Source organism: Plectrocnemia conspersa, unplaced genomic scaffold (assembly GCF_051122295.1).
Source record: "Plectrocnemia conspersa isolate PC_06_02 unplaced genomic scaffold, ASM5112229v1 ptg000008l, whole genome shotgun sequence".
Classification (NCBI taxonomy): Eukaryota; Metazoa; Arthropoda; class Insecta; order Trichoptera; family Polycentropodidae; genus Plectrocnemia; species Plectrocnemia conspersa.
The window spans coordinates 26,296,557-26,318,822 of NW_028277172.1; the positions used below are offsets into that span (position 1 = coordinate 26,296,557).

At 27.9% G+C, this 22,266-nt stretch overlaps 2 protein-coding genes across 3 annotated transcripts in view; one reads left to right on the top strand and one right to left on the bottom strand.

The window, feature by feature from the left end:
* The window catches only part of Oct-TyrR (Octopamine-Tyramine receptor), a 145,836-nt gene that overhangs the window by 40,142 nt on the left and 83,428 nt on the right, over positions 1-22,266 (bottom strand). Inside the window, exon 3 of the mRNA XM_088191073.1 lies at positions 18,174-18,223. The gene's annotated coding sequence lies outside the window, so the exon portion shown is untranslated. The remainder of the gene's footprint in view (positions 1-18,173; positions 18,224-22,266) is intronic.
* LOC148233578 (uncharacterized) overlaps positions 1-22,266 on the top strand; it is a 243,616-nt gene that overhangs the window by 16,888 nt on the left and 204,462 nt on the right. The gene's annotated exons all lie outside the window — the stretch shown is intronic.

Genomic DNA, 22,266 nt, shown 5'->3' on the forward strand with positions numbered 1-22,266 from the left:
TGTTCCTATTTTTATAAGAATGATTTATTTCATAACTTAAACAGATTTGGCAACGCTTATAATTTTAATATCTTCTAGCCATTTTTTACTGACTTGTATTGATATTTTTGTATTTATATAGACACCGACTGACCTTTGTTTAGATCAGTTTGAAAGTGACTCGAATCTATCCAAATCTTTGCTAGTATATTTTTAAATCTACTATCTCGAATAAAATTTAAAAATAAATCTTAAAATGAAAAACATTAAGCAATCATTAGGTAACTATTTTTCTCTCAACATACTCGAATGACTAGTGCCACTTCAAAATCCATGGTCCTTTATGTTTATAAACCTTTTTTTGTTTCAAAATGCGAGACAATGAGACGTTATTTTTTAACAAAACAATGCATTTGAAAATCATTTGGCAATAGAATATTTGTTGGCCGTATCTACTATGACCGAAATTCGCAGAATAAAAAAAAACAAAAAACATGTTGAAAAAGTCCACCATTTTATGCAATGAATTTTATTCTAATGTTTCTAGCAAAGATGCACTATTTTTTCTTGTAGAATTATCTACTAATATTTAAAAAAAAATATTCAACAGCAAAAAGTACTTTGCGTCACTTGAATTTCAAACAATGGAGCCATATTCGAAGACGTTACGAACATGCGTATCATTAATTACTTATTGAAGTGAAACGCGCATAAAGTCGGCGTCACGAATAACCTTGTTTTGCAAGTCGCAATTATTCAACAATGATTTTTTTACGATTTTAATAGGTCATTGCGTTAAATATTAATCTTACGATTAACTGATGATCATGACAAGTATAATTTAAAAAAAATATACTGTTATCACCTGTTACTTTGAATTGAAGTTATTTTATAGTTATTATACACAGCCTAATATAATCTTATAGCAGTAGCAGTATAAATAACCATTTATAATGCTTATGGATTAGTCAGCCATTTTCTTGATAAAATTTGTCTGTTGTTTCATCCGAGTCATTCTGTACACTATGCCTCATTCTAGTATACGCTTAGAGAGATTCCTATACGACGTGATGCGTTTGTCGTCTGCTGAAACGTGGATGACAATAAATCAGGAATCTGGCCCGTGACACGGGTAAGGGTTGCGGTATCCCGCTAGGCAACTAGTAACGACGAGCTAGCAGTAAATAGGTTTGGTAATAGGGTCGATCAAGTGTTGCGGCCGGCGGTTGGACCACAAGGCTCATTATTACGCACGCAGCCTGTGTTATTAATGAATGAAAACTGATCGTTTGTGGCTTGGCTGATGATTTGGGATGTTGCGGTGGTAGTGGCAGATCGGATCGTTCAAGATGATATATTAATTTATGGGTTCCTGCGTAGCACATTGGATCCTTACATACTGCATAATTGACAAGGTTTGGAAAATTTGTTCTGACGATTTTTTTTAGAATATTAAGGGCGAAGAGCTGAAAATTGTCATATCTTTGCCTTGATACGGGTCGTCTTAGATTTCGAAAAGCTGCATTAAGACTCTTTATTTATATTTTCTTAAATACTTAGCTGATTAAATTTGACGTTTAAGTAACCTAGAGGATCGCGATCGCGTCCTTTATTCTTGACTGTTGCGGCCAAGACGTGTTATAAACTTTACGTATTATTTTATGTGCACACAATCACATGCAAAGTAAAATATTTTTTTTTGGTAATTACGATTTCAGTCTAATGTATCTGAATTTGTATTTGACAATGATCATGTAAAAAACGATCACTTTAATTTACCAAAATGCCTTACTAATATAATTTATTTAATAAAATTGAATTTTTTTGTTTCCGTAATACTGACAGTCTAAAAATTAAAAAAATAAACGCGAAAGTCCAGCAGTACCCATACGCCTATAAGCTGTGGTACCTCACGATAGTAAAAGGCAAACAGCTAGTGATTTTTAAATTATAACATTAAAAAATAGGGGAAAAATAACGATTTCCAAGTAGAAAAAAAAATTGATACAGGTCGGGTTTATCACTGCCACCGCCGCGTTTCCACACATATACTAAGCACAAATTGACTTGTATTGGTATATACGTTAAAATTATTTAATGAGTGGTTTCCAATTTATGTGTCGCATAGGATAAAAAATAAATTCATTATATTTGTTTAATTATATACATAAAATAAAAAAGTGCTGCTTTTAAGAATTTGTTTTGATTCGTATTTGTTTATTATCACTGCGTTACGTTTAAATTAAACAGTAGCGAAACGTCTTTTAGCTTAATTTAAGTATACGCTTTTTTCTTTAGAACTCACTGCGCAACGCATAATTTTCGTGAAAACAAAATCAATGCATTTACGTTCAATTTACATTTAAAAAATGGCCAGACCTTTGTGTCAAGGGTGTATATTTTGGCATTAGACAAATATTTTGTTAATAACTAAAATGGTGGAGCTGGACCAGAATTTTACGTAGAGGGGAATCGGTTGCTTTTATGATTTTTCTGTTTGTGCGAATTTTCTTGGTTTCGAAATTGCAGTTTCCTTACAGTGGTCATGTTAAAAAAGATTATTTTTGCTCTATGTGAGCAAGTGGCAATTATTTTATGTTTTATATGCAACATTTGTTGCTTTAACTAATAAGTAGAAATGCTTATTTAGACTTATGGCTATGTAGGCAAAATCCACGTTCTATGATGAAGCATGAATATGTCTCCCGGGTGATCATTTATATGCAAACCCATCGTTTTTTTTTTTTTTTTTTTGTAAAATATTATAACAAATTTTATTTATTGTTTTCTAGGATCATAATACATTATACAAGTACTTAGTGCTTAGTGAAATCAATGTGGATTATTATTAATTTTATATGCACAATATAATGAGCAAATATCTTCACTGCGCAAACGAAGTGTGAATTAATATTTATCTATCTAAATGTGATGAAATTGCGCCATTATTCACTTTAATATTTTTATTAACGATCCCGGCGGAAACTTTGCGTAAGTAAAGTACAAAAATACATTTCAGATGACCATACTTCGTGTTAAATAAACCGGTACACATTTCGAGAGAAAAGTGCGCGATAAATAAAACGGAATGCAAGGGACACCGCCGAGAATTAAAGCTGAAAAACATGGCGTACATTATGACCGCGAGAAGTTTGTGCGTGTAATTTCGAATTATTTTATGGGGTGAAAAGCGTTTTATTTCAGTTTCTGGAGCACTTACAAACGCGTGGTTACTTTGCAAGTTTACTGGATGGGACTTTGAACGCTTTGCTGTTGATATAAGTTTATAAATCTTTGAAACTGCCCAAACATTAATGGCCAAAAAAATATTAACACCACATAAAATTCAGTATAGTCGAATAGTTAGCTCCATTTATTATTATTTATTTTTTGGTAGTGATAAAAATTATAAAAAGGCGATGTAAATTAAAAAGTCTTGCCAAATAATTTGAATAAAATACAGAAAAATAAATTCATATTTTATTTACTTTACTAACCAATATAATTCTGAAGTAATATAAATATGAGTCAATTGATATAATTAGTAGGTAGCTAAATATTTTTAATTCATCTCTCACAAATAACCTGAGACGATTACATGTTTCAAATTCCATTACTAAAAGTTATATTTACTTTACTGGTTTAAGCCAGAATATTGGTTACTCTTATCTGTTTTTAAAGTTAGATTTAATGAGTTTGAAATGGTGTACCTTATCTTTGAAGAATTGCTATCCTCGAAGATTTGCCGCGATGGAAAAAACTTATAAAGTGCGTTTAGTATATGTAAATCTTCGCACTTTTTATGGCCTCACCATGAATCGTCGACGCGAGTATCGGCGAAGCCATTATCACTTGTGATTTATTTAACAGTCGGAATTCGAATTGCGTTTGTGAAAATAAACGAAACGTGTTATAAAAAGGCGTTGCGTAAAAATTAACTTGAAAAAATCGTATCCATATTAGGCGACCATAATTTAAAAAATATTAATATTATCCCTATTTAAGTAAATTAAAATTTAAACAGAACGGAATTTACATAGAGATATATGTCGAAATAAAATATAATAGATTATAACCACGGCTCATAGAAAAAAAATATTCTAGCAATTTAAAATCTGCCGCAAATTGTTAGAATATTTGATTAAAATCTAATTTTTCATCAGCGAGCTCTGGCTGACCGACGAGTTTGCAAAAGCAAAAGTTTCGCCTTAATCAAATTAAGAAAGTTTGCAGAAAAGATCATGAGCATTGTTTGAACATCGGCGGTTCAAAAGGCCCAACTTCCGGATTTATTTTGTTTGTGTTTGTGACGTAATCTTTATTTTTAAAAAAATAATGCAATAAGCTTTCGCCCAGATGCTCATTTTTTAGCGGCGCTTAAATTACATTAAAATATTTCTGATCTTTTTTAACTCGGTTAAGGTCATTTCTTAAGTATCCTTCCCACACCAAGCGACCGGAAGTATGTGAGTAGAAAAAGAGTTAAGAGTTTGACCTAAACCCACAAGCTGCTTAATGACCCGGAAACTCGAATCCAAAAAGACTAACGACTCTAGGAATGTATTGATTTACGATGTGTGAATATTGTTACGTTTTACTATGAGCTTAAAACTCATCCAGATTCTTACAAAATAAATACATTAAAAAACTAGCGTTTAAATTATAAAGTAATTTTAATACGAAACCCTACCTAATAAATTTTTCAGAAAGAAAACAATTATTTCTCACAGAATCATTAAAAATTTAGATAGGGCTACAAATTATGGTTGAATTTATTCGGCACATAAAGAGAATATATAATGAATGAAAACAAACTAGCACACGTTTCATTTATCAATAAATAAACAACAAAATGTAGATTCTGAAATTAAGCGATGGAATTGAAATGGCAGATCGTGTAAATCGGACAGGCTGGCGTGGCAAGTTGTATTATTGTTGGCTGTGATTTCGTGGAGCAGATGGGATCTGTCGCGATGCTCTCTGTTACCAAGTGTCACATATTTTATTAAACTTATTCAAGATGAGGATGCTTGCTAGTCAGTTGCGTCGCTTCTAGGATATATCCCCGAAATTGGTTCACGCCTAAAGAAAAAAATTAAATAGCCACTCAGGCGATCACCTATTTATGGAATATTTAAATGTATTATCTGGCGCGTGTCTTTTCTAAACAAAGAGTAGTTTTTAGTGATATTTAAAAGTAAAAAACGTCTTGGGATAGATTTGAAATTAGGTAGTCTGTGCAACATTTATAATTAATATCAAACTATTTGGTCACAAAATCTATCTTTCATTGTTGTTATTATATTATGTGTGGCCCCATTTTTAAGATATGTTGATCTTTCTTTTCGTTTGTCCGAAATTGTAACCTCAAAATTATAATAAATTTTGCAGATGATCAAATTTATTAGTGAAATATGTATTCTTTTTTGTATTTTATTTTTGAAAAATTAATATACATAAAAGAAAAAAATAAAATACATAAAAAATATAAAAATTAAACATAATTATAATTTAAATTTTACTTTATGTATTATTTCATTAATTAAAATAAATAGTTTGTAAAAAATAATTCTTATAAAAATTTTACTTGACATTTTATAAATTATTATTAAGCAATAATTATTTGTTTTTGTTGAATTTAATCACAGTAAATTGGCTTTAATATTTTTTATAAAATAAATTATTTATATATGTTTTTAGGTTTGACTTATGATACCATTAAAAATATCGAATACTTTTACGTAACAGCATTATTTGCGTTAATACAGTCAGTTAGAGAGTTATCCATTTCATCATTATTTATAATTTAGAAAAAAATGGCAAGTTTGGGTTTATGCTTCTATTATTAGCTCTAATCTAAAAGCACATGATACAGACATACGTTCGATATACCTATAATTACTTTAGTTTATTTTTTTAACACATTTATAGAAGAAAATATATTTGTATCGTGTGCTTTAGAGCTAATAGTAAGGGCGTAAACTCAAACTTGATATCTTTTTAATAATTAGGAATAATGATTAAACTCGAACTGACTGTGTTAACGCGAACTGAGTATAAATGATTTAAAATAAATATTTTTAAATAAAATGGAGCTTTAAATAAAATAATAAAATAAAATAAATGTTATTTTATGAATATAATAGTATTTTTTAAATTACTATTATATATATTTATTCTATAAGTATATACTCTCGGTATATACCTACTATTTTTTTAATTTCGTTGTACTTATAGCTTATATGTTATTTTTAAAACGAGCTAATTATAGTAGAGATATGAATTGAACAAAAAATATATTTATGGTTGTGCGAAATTTATCAATATACCACTGCAGAAAATGTATTTTATATGTGCTTTACGTAATATTAGGAGCTTTTTGCGACTAAACTTCTTCGAAAAAAATATACGTATTTTTTTCACTATACGTGTAAGAATATATGCTTTCCGCTTTTGTGTGTGATATTTTCGCTCGGTTAACTTTCATATCCTGTACCATCTCAAACGACCATCAACCCATTTTGCGTTTTCCTTAAGGAAACCAATTTTCTTTTCAGTTGACAACTGACAATTCTTCGTGGTTTATTGTTCGTTGTGACCATCGAACCTAAATGAATGGCTGGAAGATAATAAATCACACGAAAGGAAAATTAAGAGCTTTTTCTGTGACAATTAATTACCACAAATACACTTTTTTTTATATAGAAAAAATATTAAAGAGGTCTTATCATTGATTAAATAATTAGAGGATATGCATAATTAAATTAGCACTTGACTTCTAATAAATTTATTTACAGTTAAAAAAATTAAACTTTGCGTTTTGTTATAGCGAAGTTTTGAAAATCTGGGTTTTGCCAATTATATTTTATAAAATATAGAAAAAGAATAATCATGTTTGTAGATATACTTAATTTTGTAACAATATCTAAAGATTAATTGACAACATTAATTTCTTTAATTGTTGTATCGTTTTTGTCAATTAATGTTTGGAAAAAAAAATATTTTACATTGTAATCTAACGGAAATAAAATGCTTATTCAATCGCCACCTGGTCATTCCATCGCAACTTTTAGTCTAAAGTTACTGGCTGAAGTGAGATTTTATGATTGATGATGATTGATAGATTCGCCACCCTTGCCATGTTACAGTGGCTCGCAAACTTTTGATCCGCGACCCACTTTTTGAAACAATGAAGCTTTGCGACTCACCTGGATTGAATTAATTATGATATATATTTATATTAAGTATTCAAAAAGTCGGTGTCGTTTCAAGATCTGCAATGTCTTCTACCGGAAATGATTAATTGCTACGTTCTTTGTTCTCAAACTCTTTAGCTCGCGACCCGCTTGGTGTAATTAATATTTTTTGCATATATAAATTATTAATTTCACTCTCTGAGAGACAAAATTCAACATTTGATATTTTAATGGGCAATTTTATGTATAAAGGCGTTAGTTTAATTTGTTACAACGTGGTGAACACATTCAACAACTCGGTAGTGAGACAACTAAAATAAAAGTCTGTTGATCATTGGCACCAATTTTAATAATTAAATATTAATAATAAAGCTGAAAAAAAAACATATAGGATTATAAATTTTTATTGGATATAAAAGATAAACTGAAACGTTTAAAGAAATACATTAAGGAGCTTTTTGATAATGATGCAGAGCTTGGCAGAATAATAAAGAAGGGATTAGTAAAGGATTAGTAATTACGACAGAGAAAGTTCTGTGTGGTATAAAGTTGCCATAAAACGGAAAACCAAAAATAGGGCCAGATGATGTAGTTTATTAGGTTATTTTTTCATTTTTTAAGGTGCTTGATAAAGAAGTTATGATTTAAAATGTGTAATACTTTTACTAAATTTTATATTATACATCTTTTTACATAATTATTCTCCACATTTTAATAAAAAAATTATATCTGAATTTTTGAAAGCAATTTATTAAAAGTCGTTTTTTATCTATGTTATTGTAAAATAAAAATACTGTGGGTAAGAAAAGATTTCTCACAAAAATCTATTGATTTTTTTATCATATTCTTGAAAACATGAGAGCGAGCGCTGTCTTGGTGTAAAATTAAAAATTGTAATACTTCTACTAAATTATATATTCTTCAGTTTCGCGAAATATCAAGATAAAAAATATCTTTACCTTATCGTAAAATAACCCAAATACAAAATAAACTGTCCTATCATTTGTGACAGGAGAAATTTTGTTAAAACTAAGTTTGCTATTAAATATTTGTAGGCTTCAGGCGTTTCTGGTTTTAGCTTAACTCTAGATTTTTGACATCGAGGTGGACCTGTCGATGCAAAGATAAAAGTGGCAGATCCTAGAATCTTTGCTAGTCTGAAATTGGGTCAATATTCGTTTAGACGAAATGCAAGTTATAAGGTTATTAAAGATCTGACGCCTTAAACTTCGAATTAGATGTTTAAGTGTAAATGCAAGTAGTGTCAAAGAAAATCTCTGAAAAAAAGTAATTATTGCTTTGTGGCGTATCAGTATAATCCATGCTCTTCTTCATAGAAGATTTTGTTGTCTGTCCCTAAATTCAAATGTACGCGTATTTTATTTTATTTTATTTGTTTCTGATTTATAGCGTGTACTTTGAGACATAAGCTGTTAAAATTTTTCTCATGGTGGTGTTCTATTTTACCTATAAAAAAACATTTTTTTAGGAAAAAGTGTTTTAATTTATAAACCATATTAATCAAATCGGTTGTTAAAATAGTAATCGCAAATACAATACGTTATTGCGGCTGACCACGTGTATTAAAAATTAAATACTAGGTATAAAATAAGATAAAAACTTGTGTATTTTAGGTAATAGTTATCGACTTATATCACTGGTCTATCGTGCTGTTAGAAGCAAATAATAATATATCATAAAAACAAAGCGTTAGGGCTCTTACGAGAAAATCGACTACAAAGTCACTTAACTTTTTTTAGAATATTAACGGCAAACTAAACACACGAGTCTCATGACCATTAGGTTATTGTATTTTTAGAGTAAAGGAAATAACAAATTTTGTAATACGTTCACAATTTTTTTTTTTTAGAATTTTAGTCAATACTCGATTTACATGCATGCAATATATAAATTAGCATGCGCTATTTTATAAAATCAAGCTTTGTTGAATAAAATTATTAAATATTAATAAAATATGATACCTTGTTGAGTTTGCTTTTAATATTTCATACGCTTTCATATATATTATTTTTTCTACTATTTTATTCTAAACTGTGTAATATTTTTATTAAAATATAATATTATATATTTCTTGGAGTCTGTAAATCAAATACATTATATTATCATCTCAGTGGTCGGTATTAATTAAGCGTCGTCCATATTAACGTCAATGTAACAGTTGTGTCCGTCTGCTCGCTTTCGGCAAAAGTTTATGATAATCTGCCAAAGTGTATAATCATAGCGACATTCCTTGAAGTTGGGCAATAAGCCTGAGGGTGTGCGGTCGTGAGACGATTGTCTAACTTCCACCAACTCGACACTATGAATTAGGCAACGGTTCCAGCCGGCACAATAGCCTTTAAGCACACACTCATCATTATCAAATTTAGGGTTGCGGATTCTGGTCGCACGTGGGTTCGATCGATTTTAATATATGTAATAGATATTAGCATATTCGCTAGATAGACTATCTAGAAGTCTCAAGGGATGTCTGAGACTTAAAATTCAATTAATAAAATAATATATAAATCGTTTGAATACATACAAATCCACATCAGAAATTCCTCAAAATGGAACACCACCGTGATAAAACCTTTTTACTCCCTCGAATACTTTGACGCTGACATTTACACTTCAAAGTTTAAAGAATCGTGCTTTTCAACATGAATTTGCAAAGTTTGTATGACAGAAATAACTTTAGATCATCAAGGATTGAAAAAGCCGCCGCTTCTCTCTTCGTATCACCTGATCCAAATCTACGTCTAGGAGCTTATAGACGTACCTATATTTTTTACGTATATTTAATATATACAAATTATACTTGAAATTTTTTTATATTAAAAAATAAATATTCACCTTTGACACGAAGATCTGGACAATTATTAATATGAATTTGTATTTATAAATAAAAAAATACTTTTTAATAAAATATATAGTTTTATACTAATGTAGTCCATTATAAAAGTAACCCAATAATATCCCACAAAGGGTTAGGATTAATTCACGACTAGCCGAAAACTAGGAAACTTTTCTAAATCGCCTCCAGGCTGCCAACCGAAACAGGGTTGCATTTCCCACAATCGCACGCTAGATTCGCACTGAATGGTTCTCTCCACGTTAATTATTCGCGTGTCTTCTTTGGCTAAATAAACTTTTTGATTAATAACCACGTCGGCCGGGATGAATGTCTCGTTCCCGTTCAAGTGTGTTTCAGCCGAGCCGTGCCATTAAAGATATTGGGTCCAGCGCTGACTAATGATTCTGAAACCTTTGAAATATGCTCTCGCATTCACTAGCTGCTTGGATGTTCTGTAAATTAAAGGGGCCATTAAAATTGTTGCGATGATATTACAGACCACTTGAATGTGTATATATGTAGATGATGAAACATTTTCAAGCAATTGACAACTCGTTAGTTGCGCTGCTCTTACAGTTTTAATTTCTAAGCTCACTGAGACTCCTTATACGGTATAATTTTAGTAGTTTTAATTCAAAGTTAATTTGTAACTTTCGTTTTTTAATTTCAGTACGGGTTTGAAATCGTGAAATCGTTATAACAACCCTCAGATCTGTGGGTAATATTTTTTTATAAAACATTTCACATAATTCAGAAATATTAAAATAAAACAAACAATACTAGTTTCTAATCACTTCCATATTCACAATTGTGATATTTTTTATTTGAATTTATCGATTTCCAAAAAAGCATTATATTATATTTTATTTTAGTGTCTTATCTGTTATATTGTTTACTTAAAAATGCATATTGGAATACATTTTCACCGGTAGATACATATTTTTACCAGTAAAAATATAATTTATCTGACAGGTGCAAAACTATATGATTTAAATTTTTCCATACGAAGTGTTGTATCATTATTTATTTATATGCGATGTATGATGATTTTCTACTAGCAATAATATAATTTAACTGATAGATGCTAGTGAAAGTATATGCTGTTCAAAAATGTATCTAAAACTTAATTTGACAGTTGCGAAACGTAAATTTTCTGTTCAAACCAAAACCTAACATATACAATTTAATCAAACCCAACTTAATAAAATTTCTAAAATTATTTACAATTAGGTCAAGTTTAAAATAAAAACTTAGCCAACTTAACTCTCAGGGGGAAATAAGCGGAAGTAGAAGTACATACATATGTAGCATCTCGCATAGATGTTTTATAAATATGCTAGCTATGCTTACCAATAGTATTACGGACTTTTGGTATGAGTGTATTGGTCAAAGTGTATTCAAATCAAATTTTGGTCAATATTAGATATGCTTTATTCGATTCTCGTAAGTTGTTTTATTGGTATAAAAAGTCTTAATATGTACGCTAGATAACTTAGCGTTGCCACTGCCTCTGTTCTAAACAGGGACGTCATTTTAAGAAAAGGGATATGTAGGGTCTCACGACAAAAATTATAACCTTCGAGTTAAATGTGCAAGTAAATAAAATTTCAATACAAAATAAAAAAATTCACTTCGCGAGAAAATCGCAATCCATTTATGTTTTTATCAATATTAATAACTAAATTATTGTATAAGAAAAAACGAGTACGGCCAGGGGAATATTGTATAGAGGTCTGATTTTTATAATGATATTCCTAGGACTATCTAGAAAAATAAAAATGTATCTGATTTCCTCAATGGAATAAAGTATTTTTTATATTATGTTTATATTCTATGTTGTGATTAAATTTAATAAGTGTATACATAATTAACTATATAAGCTGAATAAATTATTAAAATATAATAAATAAATAAATTGAAGTAAAAATCTAAAGATACTATCAACATAATTTTTTTAATCCTAATAGCTAAGATTAATATTGTCTGTCAATACGCTTTATTAAAATGCATATTCAAGATAATATTCTTTTATTTAAAAATATCTTTAATTACAAATTAAAAATGTAATATCACAATCTTCATAATGAATGGATAATTAAAATAAAACTTAAATATATTTTAGTCATAAATATTTAATAAAACATATTTGCTCAAATGATAAAAATCTATACAATATAAGTTTGCAGAAAACTGGATTAAAAATACCGTACAATTATTAAACTAAATCCTCATAAAACTTTTAAGTAAAATAATCAATTCAAACTAACAGTAATTTCATATGATTTGCTCTAATATTTAATCTATATATGTTTTCGCGTATTACATAGTTATTTTGTATAGCAATTATACACACATGTGTTGCTTTGTAACTCATCGTTATTATTATTCTATTTCTACATTCATGTAATCACAAATTTATCAGATCCGTTTATTTTATTTAAATACCTATGTACCAATGTGTTCTATTTTCAGGGAGAAATAATCACAATATGGTTCCATATTATTGCTTATTTAAATGTTGTGTACAATTATTTTACATTGAATTATTACGAGAGAAAGTTAAAGCATAGATTTGCTAAGTATTTCGATAAATAAAATTTGTTCAAACAATTAAAATATAAAACAAGATATTTTACAGAATTCTAAATGAAAAAAACGATGATAATAAAAATAATTATTATATCGCTCTATTGTAAATTAAATTAGAATTGAAGCAATAGTTAAGAAAATAATTTAAAAAATATATACGTATTTGATACAAAATAAATATTTTAACCACTTAAACGCTAGCGATTTACCGGTGCGTCCTTTAATAATTGATTTCTTACACAAATTATTTTTTTAGAACAAGTTTACGAATTATTAAAAAAATATTTTTTATTGATTATTAAAGATTATTGTACTAGCTTAATTATTCAGTAAACTAAGTATTTTATATTTATTTAAAGAAAAATACAGACGCGTGAAGAGAAATAACTGGTAACTCACTAAAAAGTCGCTGGCGTTTAAAGGGTTATATTTTTTTTATTATTTAGCTATATATAGTGTCTTAAATTTATTTATAACATTTTTAATCATACATTATGTTAGATGGTTAGATCATATTATATTATTAATAATGAAAATGTAATGCTATTCAGTCATTGTAGATGAAAAGTGTTTTTTATTAAATAAGAAACATATTATTGTTCTCACAATCTTATTAGTAAAAAGCTGATAATGCAATCGTGTTATGCATTTATAATATTTATTAAATTGCATACCTGTTACTATCTTTATCGAATTCCAATATGTAGTACTTCCTTTGTGTGTCTACCGTTCCGCGAAATTCTGATGTAGATAGGAACAAAGCTCTTCAGAATAAGCTAATTAACCTAATGAACATGTGAAGACAAGCCTCGGGTGCATTTTGTCGAATTCTGCCGTGAATTAACGTCACTTAGAGTTTAATTAACGCAAAAGTTTCAACATGGCAAAGCCAAAGTGCCTAGCTCATCAGCACTTCATTAAAAATAATTAAGATTAGACTCGACATATTTTAATCTTATTTTGAAACACATATAAAAATATGCTTGCTATTTAGATTTGTGTCAATCTGTTGCCTGATTATTTGATAAGCGAAAATAATTGAGTCTGGGTAGTAAAAAAATAGCTGGTGTGTCACTTCTTAAGATGTTAATGTATACTTTAATATTTTTTTTATTCATAAGACTTTCGGTATTCAAAAATATTTTAGCAACTAATAACAAATTTGAATTTATCTGAGATGAATTTTTGCGACAGTTCTCACAATTGATCTTAATATCCTTTGAATGGTGACGTATCGGAAATGTTTTATTTTTTTCTCTTCGAAGACAAGAAAATCTGAAGAAGTTGTGTTGTGACCGCATTTGGGTTGAGCAAACGTCTGCCGTTGACACACAAATATATGAGCAATCGTTGAAGTGCAAACGGCATGTCCTATTATTCCGTGCCGACACCGAATCGAATCCAATCAATATCTGGAAGATGGGATTCTGAATGTGCCAGACGCCCGGGAATAAATGAGATTTCTTGGCAGAGGTCTCGCGCTTTAAGCCATTTTTTTCACTTCGTCCACCCAACCCAAGAACTTCATTATTATCCGATAATTAGTCCATCTTGAGCACGTTCCGGTTAAAGTTTTCGGTAAGAATGAAAGAAAACGAGGCCGGAATAAATCAAAGTTGCGAACAAAGTTAGTTTGGTGCACATGTGCTTTCAAGGTTCAAGACGTGTTGTGTTGAATGCTGTTTTTATTTTCATTATTTTGAAACCGCAATATTAAAAGAAATATATAATGTATCTGCGAGCAGCGCTAGTTAAACAATTACATTTAGAGAAAGCGAAAGTTTTATTGAGTCATATAATTTTATATCGTTGGTAATAAAATTCTCTCGAAAGCCTAGTATTTTAAATATATGTTATATGTTACGATTAATAGTTTGACATGAAATCGTATTAATAGTATTTTATACATTACTAATATGTATTTAATTAACTCTTCTATTCCATTGCTTATGCATATGTCAATTTATCAAATATTATGCTTATTGCATCACCAGAAAAATATCTGGTGTTTGCACTGCAATCATAATGTCAACCTTAATAAACTATTATTTGGTAATATTTTTCATTAAAATTATAGTGTTCACAATGATCACCTATTTTTAATTGAAATTAAATAAAACCTGTTTCACATTAAGAGCGTCATAAATTCATTTTTTTTTCATACCGGCTGATGCGGACCGTACGTGACAATAGTCGAAATAAACTAAAAGCATCAAAATAGCCATTCGAGACTCTTTGCAAATATCAATATAATATAATAAATGACAGCACTTTAAGATTCAAAAAAATTGTTGCAAAATTGTCAGATCTCACACTTGTATAAAATATTTATCAGAGGTTGCAAAATGTTTAAATTCTAACGCAAGGTCGTAAAAGTACAATATATATGAAGTTAACGAACTTATTATTTAAATCAAATCACAAATATTTGTAAAATAACTAAATTAACAACAGTATACTTTATACACTTATTATATAAAAATAGTAATCATTTAATAAAATAATACTAAAAATAAATAAGTGTATCATAAAAAATGCATTATTTTAATGTAGAACATTAAATTAAACCTTAAATAATTTGAGTGTATAATACAGCTAATAAAATTGCCATTAAAAGTATTTTAAGTATATTGTAAAAGAAAAAGTGACGATGAGTTTTAACCTTAGCAATAAAAATAGAGCTCGTTAAAAACTAATGATTTTTTAATATCCGATTATAATACTAAATATATTTTTATTTTATTTTTCAATACAAATATGACCACCATGACTAAGCAGGGTATCTTAATGAATCATATTGATCATTATAAAATTAAATAAATAAAAAAAAACTGTTTTAGTGCACACCTAAAATAGTTGAGTACTATCCAGCTACCGATAAAAACATTATTGTGTTTGGCAAGCTCGTTCAGAAGCTAGATGGTTCATAGAAAAGAGCGTTTTAAAGGTCGCAACGGTCAAGAATTAGGGACGTGATCGCGATTCTCTAGGACACTTTCAAGAAGTCACTGCATATTAACGGGTTTACGACATCGCTTCTTAGCAACTTTCAAAAGTACTTTATTGAGTAGATGCTTCGCCATTAATGCAATGAATTGCACTAGGATACAAATATAGATATGTAGATATATCTCATAAATTTTCTTTAATTTTTTTGCTTTACCTTAAATCTAAACAATAAAGCTACGAACTAGCGTATCTTATAGAGCGCTAGTCGGCAATAAATGATTGAAGTGACACGCGCTCCGCATAACGAAATCGAGTAAATAATTTAACTTAATAGTAATAAAACCAGTTGGATTTATACTATTCGTACACAAGAAATGGGTTAACAAAATCTTTAAAATAACAAAACTTATCTAAATATATTGAACTTGCCAAAAACACAGTGCCAAATCGAATTTGTTCTGAGAATTCTATTAATGTATTTCACCGACTCTTGAAAATTGTACAGCGGGTGCAGCAAGCGAATCTGATGTAATAATGCCAGAAATAAAGTTTTCTGGTCACAGGGTGTGCAGGAAATTAATGTCGAGTGTTTCACCCGCCTTAAGCTAAAGCTCCTTTAGCCTAGTTATAAATTCTTGAGCAACACCGCCGAGAGACAGATCGCACGAGTCAGCGTTTTTTTTATAACTCGCCGGAAATAAAGCGGAAGCGATAAAATTACCTTTGAATAAATTTTCCCTCTACATTCGTTTAAATTCGAGAATGCTAACCTATTATTTAACTGTACAAATTTAACGTAAGACTAATTTTCAATTATATAGTATCAAGAGAAGCGATAGTTATCATACAAAAGATATTTGTTATCTTCCAATCGAATATAAAATTATGGAAAACTGTGATAATTATATTGTATTTTAATAATTTCGTTATCATTAAAAATATTATAATTACAAATCATTTAATATAAAAACAGTATTTAAAAAATCCGATATTAAAATAACAAATCAGAGCTTAAAATCTTGGTTTAGTGTATATAATTATTTATATAATATAACGAAAAATTATATGTTTATGTAAATTATTAAAGCTAAATATATTTTTAAGTGTATCATTTATATTTTCCAAGAAAAATATGATATAATATCTATATTTATTAAATTTAATTATATTATATACACACCTTTTTCTTGGAAATCGCAAATGAAACATTTATTTTCAAATTACGAATCAAATTATTAAAATACATATGAAAATATACTAAATTAGGGAAAATTCATGTGAGATATAAGATGTAAGAAATAATTCGTAATACGAGAAAATTTAATTCGAGGTGTATTATTACGTATTTTATGTATTAAAAACATTCCTTTTTAATTTTTTTTAGATTAATAGAAGTACTTTTATAATTCAGGATTAAACAAATATACATTTTTAGCAAACGGTAAGCTCAACAATGTAGAGCTCAAACCGTGGCTTTCAGAAATAAATAAAAATCAAGGTTAGAGTGCTCCCGAAAACGTCAATATTTGACATCTGAAGATTAGGCAAAAGTCATTTGACCTGGTGAATTAAATTTTTAGATAATTTCAAAGTAATAGTAAAAATTTAATTTATTTCAAATTTTCTAAAGCAATATTTTTTTTAAATAATCAATATTTTTTTAAGTTAATGGGCTCTTGGTGTTGTATTATACGTGGATCAAAGACTCAGAAAAGAGTATCTAGCTGATAGCGTAGCACCAAAAGTCAAATATAATGGCGGAAGCAGTGTGGTCTGGAGTTGTATGACAGCAGTAGGAAGCCTGTGCTTGGGTAGTAGGAATAGTGACATTTATATTTCAATGTTGATATCCACTTTAATGGATTTCTGTTGGAAAATATTTCCAAGCACAGATCACGCTACCATCTGATTCCAGTAACACTCTGTGCCATGTTTGCGATACTATTGATAATAATTTTGTAATACCGATATAATCGAAGGTTGATTTTTGTCTTAATACCGGGGCACAGAATTTAACAAGTAGCGTTTTTAACTGTGAGTTTAAAAATAATATTTAGTATGTTATTTCTTATGGGTTTTACGCTAGAGAAATATATCATTTTACTAGCAATTATCAAATAAATTATATTTTCAGTTTAAATATTTTCTATTGGTAATATAATTTTAATAAAATGACAGTAAAAATGTATTTTGACTAGTAATAAACATTCACTGTAACATATACATACATAATAAATTGCGTAGCTGTAAACTTTTCACAATAAAAAATAACTATGACTTAGTAGGAAAAAAAATTAATTGAATTTTTTTCTTGACTCGTTGAAAATTTTTTTTTTTTTTAAATTAAAATAAATATTATTTTGATCAAAATATACACTGCTTCACAATATTATTTATACTTATTGTAAATTCAGATATTTGAAAAAAAGTTGATTATAATTTGGTAAATTATTAAATGTTACATTCAGACTAATTTTATTATTGTATTTTTAACTTTTATTTAAAAATATATATTTTACCTTTAATTGATAAAAATATTAATTCATTAAATATTGTCTTACTTATTATCTATATTTATAAATATTAATAAGAATAATACATACCATCGTTATTACGCTTGTCTCTTTCAACTGTAGACGGAATCCGATAGTTTCTGCAACAACAAAATTAATTTAATTATACATCTAATTTGTTTGCATTATTCTGTAACTTAATCTAGCGTCTTCTAATGTAAGTACACGTTTGCCAAAATAGTTTTGTAATCACATAAGACGTACTAGACGTGCAGATCGGTGAACTTATGGCGGACGCGTGGAGAATTCGGAGATTCTCAGCAATTTATGTCTCGTCCCGGATCCCACCGATAATAATAAGTATATGGGAAACAATGGAATTTAGTTATACGGTCATGTAGTAGACGTATGTGTGTGACTAAGGAATTTGCAGGACAAAGAACCAAAAGCCATCTCGGGAGCCATTCCGACCCTACGGTATCGAACATGGTCTTGTCAATTTTTCAATTATGCATTCCAAGTGTAAGAGGATATTCTTTCTCCTTTGTCGTGTTTTTATTTTTTTTCTTCTGTGTATTGTGCGCTCCAGAAAAATCGCAAACGCCGGAAGCGCGACGAAAACGTGACCGGGAACTGGCCTGTGGGGGTGATTTTTTTGGCGCGTGCCGAACCGGAAAAAATACAAATGGAACATATCTAAAAAAACTATGATACGTCGTTATACGGTGCGGTATTTTTTTAGAGAGACACAGTGGTGTAATTTACGTTTGAATAATAAAAATAATAATTAAATATTAAAAAAATAAAAGCTCCCATTCTGGAATTTAATGCACAAATCGTTGAACATCCGTCAGTTATTGTATAAATTATATGACTATCATCTGATTATGAATGTTAATCAAATACACTCGTCGACACGACTCGAGGGAATCATATTCAAGCATACCTTGTTGGGGTTTTGGGGAAAATAAAAATGAATAATATTTATATTCCCTCATTAACAGGTGTCTGAAAAAACATTTTTTGCATTTTATAATAAAAGTGAGTCAGATACATTATTTGCAAACCTAACCATAAAAGCGGGTACTGCGTATCATATAATTATACAAAGCACACAGATACGTTACTACTGCTCTCGATAGCTATATAATACAATAAAGTATTATAATCATGTGTGATTACATAAATTAATGAAATACAAAACCATTTGGCATACTGACAAAAAAATACAAAATTATTAAGATGTGCTTTTATAGCCATAAAACATTCTTATTGTAAATAAAATGATAAAAAAGTAAGATTATTACGAGCTTATTAGTGTATAAAATTGCAGTAAAATATACAAGTAACATATACGAAAATGTTAACAGTAAGTCATTAAAAACGAAAAAATGTTACTTAATATCAAGACATACTTTATAACATGTAATGTCAAATTCTAACACAACTAAATTGTTGTTTTATTCTTTTAATTTGACTGTCTGTTTATATAAGACAAATTTAAATATGATATTTCAATTGTAAATATGTTCTTAAAAAAATGGTTGTGAAAAAATTCTGCTTTACTTAAAAATAAGTATATGTTGCTTTGATATTATATATAGTGTTACTTTCTTATAACGATAATTATTACAGTAATTTATGATGCAAATCTGTATGCATTTTTATATCATGATTTATAAAATTAGTATAGTAACAAAGTTTAATAATGAGTAAATAAGTGTTTATTTTCATTAATATAATATTTTAAATAATATAAAGTACGATCATATTTATACATAAATTAGCCAAAAAATAATTTTAAATAGATAATGTTGCTAATTTAATATTTGTTTAGCAAAATAAGATATTTTAAGTAATACTTACTATATAGAAAGAATTTAATTTAATCTTAAATATGTAAAAATAATGCCACTGATTTATTTACCAATTTAAATAAGTCAATGGTTTTCTATTAATATATGCTCAAAAGTTTTATGATAAATTCAAACATCTTTTTAATTTTAAAATATTTTAGGTGAACGATTGTAATTTACTTTACACACTTTTTTGATACAAATATGTTAGCAAAAATAACTAAAAGTACATATATTTTATAAAATAATTAATAATTAAATATGTAGTGATTTTATAAATGGAATTAAACAATTTATTTAAATTTTTAATCTTATCTTTGTAATAAAAATCTTAAAGAAAATAAAAATTTAGAATAAAAAGTAATTAGTATTAAAAATAAAAGAGTATTTAGTTCTACTTTTATTTTATTAGTTTTTGAATAATATAAAAAAAAATAAAAATGTTTTTATGTAAAAAGTAACTAATTAAAATATATTAGTAAAGACTTATGTTTTATAGTATATGGTTTCGTTTATTATATTCTAAAGTATGTAAATTATTAGACACATAGGAAACATGCACCTGATTTCGGTCACGATTTTTAATATGAGCCGCCAAGAGGATGCGCTTAAGGTATCATAAGGTATCATAAACAATATAAATGGATTAGAGCCATTTGAGGTCAAATGTAATAAAACTCACTCAACTACAATGGTAGTATATTAATAAATAATATTATTCATATATTTTAGAGTTGTACTTGTAATATTTTTTAACCTTTTGATTGCCAAAATAAAATTTATTGGCTTTTGCTACTTTTTACAAATAGTAAAATACAATCTCATAACTAAAAAATTTAAAGTTTAGTGTAGGGTTGTAAAGTATTTAATATAAAGGAAAATAACATTTTTTTTAATGAAATATTTTTTTTATTAAATAATAAATCGATATGTATTTAGGATTTTTTTTTAAATTGGGAGCCAGAGTGTTGTTAGTTTTCATAAAAGTATTATTTAAATCTTTGATATAGCATTACATAATATTTAAATTAAATATTCATTGTTCCGTAACATCATGTTTTTAAACAAACCCTATAAGGTTTTTAATTGACGATATTAATTCTTGACTATTATAGGTTCTTAACTATTTTTCAAATAATAATATTATATAATTAATATAAAATGTATTGTATAAAGATAGAATGCCAGAAAATTGTATTATATATACTATGACCGAAAATGAGGGTACTTTGTACCCTATTCAGGTCCTCGAAGATTAATTAAAACATACGAAATTTTATATAACAGTATAATTACTTTATATTTAAGAATTTTAACGTTTAATTTTGGTTAACCTATTAATAAATCAAAGGGTTTTGAAATAATAAAATATAAATATTCACAAATCATAAAGATTTAAAAAAATTATAATTTTGAGATTATTATATTATGCAACCGAATGCCATATTTAGATATTGAAAAGGATTTTGACATGGTATAGTTTGGCGATCTGCTATATAAATAACATTAATAAAAAATAATATTACATATTGTATAATTTTAGTTCCACTAATCACATTTGAATATCTTGAAAATATTTTGACTTAAAATAAAAATCAACGTTTTATTAAAAAATTACACAAAATATAAATAAATAATTATATTTCGTTATATTATAGCAAGTTTATACTAATTTTATGTTAACGTTTATTGTGAAACTTCTCATTTAACCCTTTTAATCCCCTGAGTGCTCCCCTGTGTGAACATAAAAAAATAGACACCTAGATGCACAGGCACGTACTAGTACGCGAAAAAAAAATCCACTTTGCGCTGTGTGAAATGCGGTTTCACGTTTTAACAATAATACAATTAATATAAAGAAAACATGAATTAAAATTACAACATGTGAGGAAATGAATACTGTAAAATTATTAAAAAATAAATTTAATAGTAATATGTGTATTATTAATAAACGTACTATGTAATCAGAAACGGATTGATGAGATAATATGAAGATTCCATCTAAATTCGTGAAATTATATCGGCGTTTGATCTCTGGTCTTTGGAGCATTAGGAATATGATGAAAACCACTGAGATATCACATTATCAATGATACATTTTAGTATTATTAATTATTGATGTTTTGTCAATATACTAAATACTATATTATACATATATTATTTTAATATATAGTCAAGTTAAGGAATGGATCAAATTTGTAACTGATTTATCAATGTATGATATTTAACCAGTGGTATAAGTCGCTGACTAATATCTGAAACACCAAAGAATAAATCCCATATGGACCTTAGTGTTTATTATTTAATTATAATTATGATCGATTATC